The sequence below is a fragment of the Arachis ipaensis genome, chromosome B9 (genome assembly GCF_059453495.1).
Source record: "Arachis ipaensis isolate K30076 ecotype BB chromosome B9, ASM5945349v1, whole genome shotgun sequence".
Lineage (NCBI taxonomy): Eukaryota > Viridiplantae > Streptophyta > Magnoliopsida > Fabales > Fabaceae > Arachis > Arachis ipaensis.
In genome coordinates, this window is record NC_142444.1 from 70,630,499 (window position 1) to 70,634,959 (window position 4,461).

At 36.2% G+C, this 4,461-nt stretch overlaps 1 non-coding gene across 1 annotated transcript; it reads right to left on the minus strand.

The window, feature by feature from the left end:
* Nucleotides 1-4,042: 4,042 nt before the first annotated feature.
* LOC148544999 (small nucleolar RNA R71) lies at nucleotides 4,043-4,146 on the minus strand. The gene has a single exon (XR_015901551.1). It is a non-coding gene; the product is annotated as a small nucleolar RNA R71 (small nucleolar RNA).
* Nucleotides 4,147-4,461: the final 315 nt, after the last annotated feature.

Here is a 4,461-nt window from a genome sequence, read left to right on the forward strand (position 1 = left end):
AACTCTTTTTCCAGCTTCACCACCTTCACCTCAAGCTCCTCCTTCAACCCCTTGATTCTGTCAAACTCTAATTTAGCCTCCTCCATAAAAGCATTTGTTGCATGAATGGGAAGATCCTGGGCAGTTCGATATAAAGCCTCCCCCATATGTGCCATCTTAATACTGCTCCGAGTAATTGATGAGCGGATAATTTATATGCTTTTGACATTGTTTTTAGGTAGTTTTTAGTATGTTTTAGTTACTTTTTATTATATTTTTATTAGTTTTTAAATAAAAATCACATTTCTAGACTTTACTATGAGTTTGTGTGTTTTTCTGTGATTTCAGGTATTTTCTAGCTGAAATTCAGGGACCTGAGCAAAAATCTGATTCGGAAGCTGAAAAAGGACTGCAGATGCTGTTTGATTCTAACCTCCCTGCACTCTAAATGCATTTTCTGGAGCTAAAGAAGCCAAATTGGCGCTCTCTGAATTTCTTTGGAAAGTAGACATCCTGGGCTTTCCAGTAATATATAATAGTCATTACTTTACCCGAGATTTGATAATGCAAACTGGCGTTTAAACCTCAACTTTCTACCCTATTCTGGCGTTAAACGCCAGAACTGGCATAAAAACTGGAGTTAAACGCCCAAACTGGCACCAAAGCTGGCGATTAACTCCAAGAAAAGTCTCTACATGTGAAAACTTCAATGCTCAGCCCAAGCACACACCAAGTGGGCCCGGAAGTGGATTTATGCATTAATTGCTTATTTCTGTAAACCCTAGGCTACTAGTTCATTATAAATAGGACCTTTTACTATTGTATTTTCATCTTCGGATCATCTCTGGAACACATTATGTAGTTTTTATGTTCTGAGACCTCCATGGGAGGCTGGCCACTCGGCCATGTCTACCCTATTTTCACTTATGTATTTTCAACGGTGGAGTTTCTACACCCCATAGATCAAGGTGTGGAGCTCTGCTGTTCTTCATGAATTATTGCAATTACTATTGTTTTTCTATTCAATTCACGCCTACTTCTTCTCCAAGATATCCATTCGCACTTCAACATGATGAATGTGATGAACTAGTGACACTCATCACCATTCTCACCTATGAACGCGTGCCTGACAACCACTTCCGTTCTACATGAAAACGAGCTTGAATACATATCTCTTGGGTTTCTAATCTAAGATTAGAACCTTGGTGGTATAGGCTAGAATTATTGGCGGTCATTCCTGAGATCCAGAAAGTCTAAACCTTGTCTGTGGTATTCCGAGTAGGATTTGGGATGCGATGACTGTGACGAGCTTCAAACTCGCGAGTGTTGGGCATAGTGACAGATGCAAAAGGATCAATGGATCCTATTCCAACATGAGTGAGAACCGACAGATGATTAGCCGTACGGTGACAGTGCATTTGGACCATTTTCACTAAGAGGACGGATGGTAGCCATTGACAACGGTGATCCCCCAACATACAGCTAGCCATGGAAGGGAGTATGAATGATTGGATGAAGGCAATAGGAAAGCAGAGGTTTAGAAGGAATAAAGCATCTTCATACGCTTATCTGAAATCCCATGAATGAATTACATAAGTGCTTCTATCTTATTTTCTGTTTTAATTATATTTTAATTTTCAAAATCCCATAACCATTTGAATCCGCCTGACTGAGATTTACAAGGATGACCATAGCTTGCTTCAAGCCAACAATCTCCGTGGGATCGACCCTTACTCACGTAAGGTATTACTTGGACGACCCAGTGCACTTGCTGGTCAGCTGCACGGAGTTGTGTGAAAAGTGTGCGATCACGATTCTGTGTATCAAGTTTTTGGCGCCGTTGCCGAGGATTGTTCGAGTTTGGACAACTGACGGTTCATCTTGTTGCTCAGATTAGGTAATTTTATTTTTTTTAGCTTTTTATTTTCGAAAAAAAAATTTTCAAAAATAAATTTGTTCTTCAGAGTTTTTAAGAATGAATTCTAGAGTTTCATGAGATACGTTGAATTTTGGCTGGCTGTTAAGCCATGTCTAATTTTTTTTTGGACCGAGGTTTCACTTATCCTTAGAAGAGCTTCTTTGTCTTTCTCATCAATTTAGTTGTTGTATGTAATGTTTGCTGAAGCTTGGCTGGCCATTGGCCATGTCTAGTGTTTTAGACCAAAGCTTTCACTGAAAGCTTGGCTGGCTAGTAAGCCATGTCTAATTTCTAGACCGGAGTTTCAGACTAACATTGCATGATTCCTGGAATTCTCATTAAGAATTTTGAATTCCTTATTTTCTTTTTCCAAATAATTTTTGAAAAATACAAAAAAAAATTAATTTATGTTTCTTGTTTGAGTCTAGTGTCACATTTTAAGTTTGGTGTCTTGCATGTTTTTAATTTTTTAATGTTCCTGTATTTTTCGAATATATGCATTAGGTTCTTCAATAATCTTCAAGTCGTTCTTGGTGATTTTATTGGGTCTGATCTTTAAATTCTCTTGTTTTGTGTCTTTTGTTATTTTTCATATGCACTTTCAAATTGTTATTGTCCCTAGTATACAAACTTCTAAGTTTGGTGTCTTGCATGTCTTTGTTTTCCTGAAAAATTTTCAAAAATGTGTTCTTGCATGCATTGTTTATTTAACCTTAGTTTTTCATGTTTAATTTCATTCTGTTGTTTTTCTCTCTCATCATTAAAAAAATTCAAAAATATATCTTTTCAAGTCAATAGCACAGAGAATTGAAGATTCAGATCATGCAGTAGAGGAATTATAGAGAAAAAGCTAGGCGTTCAAAACGCCCAGTGAAGAAGGAAAACTGGCGTTTAAACGCCAGGATAGCAGCAAGGAGGTAATTTTGTTTTCAATTCAAATCTTTTTCAATTTTGAAAGTTTTAAAACTAATTTTTCAAAATCTTATCTTTTTCATATCCTCTCTTATCAATCATATCTTTTTTAAAATCAAAATTTTTAAATTATTTTTCAATATTTTTGAAAATCCTTGCTACAATTAATGATTTTATTCAAAAATTTCAAGTTGTTACTTGCTTATTAAGAAAGATTCAATATTTGAATTTTAGAATCATATCTTTTAAATTTCTTGTTAGCCAAGTAATTAATTTCCAATCATATCATTAATTTAAAATCTTTTCAAATTGTTTTTCAATCATACCTTCTCAATCACATCTTTTTCAAAATAATTTTCAATCATATCTTTTTTATTGCTAATTTCAAAATCTTTTTTCAAAATCACTTAACTACTTTCTCACTATTAATTTTCGAAAACCATCAACCACTTTTTCAAAATTCCTTTTAATTAATTTAAATTTTTAATTTTGTTTTCGAAAATTCTTCTTCCTCCTCACCTTTTTCTATTTAAGGACTACACTCCTCCTCAATTAGCAGTTCGGACTATCTCTCCTTCTTCATATGTTCGAATTCTTACCTACCTACCTCATCCCTCTGTTCCTATTTTCCTCTTACACCTCAAGGAATCTCTATATTGTGACATAGAGGATTTCATACTTTCTTGTTCTCTTCTCTTTCATATGAGTAGGAACAAAGACAAAGGTATTCTTGTTGAAGCTGATCCTGAGCCTGAAAGGACCTTGAAGAGGAAGCTAGGAGAAGCTAAAGCACAACTTTCTGGAGAGGACCTGACAGAAATTTTTGAAAAGGAAGAAGACATGGCAGCCAAAAATAACAACAATGCCAACAATTCAAGGAAGATGCTTGGTGACTTCACTGCACCCTCTTCTGACTTCTGTGGAAGGAGCATCTCAATTCCTACAATTGGAGAAAACAACTTTGAGCTTAAGCCTCAATTAGTTTCTCTGATGCAGCAGAATTACAAGTATCATGGAAATCCTCATCAGTTTCTAGCTGAATTCTTGCAAATCTGTGACACTGTCAAGACCAATAGGGTTGACCCTGAGGTCTACAGACTTATGCTTTTCCCCTTTGCAGTAAGAGACAGAGCTAGGACATGGTTGGACTCACAACCTAAAGAAATTCTGAACTCTTGGAAAAAGCTGGTCAATGCCTTCTTGGCAAAGTTCTTTCCACCTCAAAAATTGAGTAAGCTTAGAGTGAAAGTGAAAACCTTCAGACAGAAGGAAGGCGAATCCCTCTATGAAGCTTGGGAAAGATACAAGCAATTGATCAGAAGGTGTCCTTCTAGCATGCTTTCAGAATCGAGCATCATATGTATATTCTATGATGGTCTGTCTGAACTGTCCAAGATGTCATTGGACAACCCTGCTGGTGGATCTCTTCATCTGAAGAAGACGCCTGAAGAAACCCAGAAACTCATTGAAATGGTTGCAAATAACCAATTCATGTACACTTCTGAAAGAAATCCTGTGAACAATGGGACAACTCAGAAGAAAGGAGTTCTTGAGATTGATACTCTGAATGCCATATTGGCTCAGAACAAAATATTGACTCAGCAAGTCAATATGATTTCTCAGAGTTAGTCTAATATGCAAGCTGCATGAGG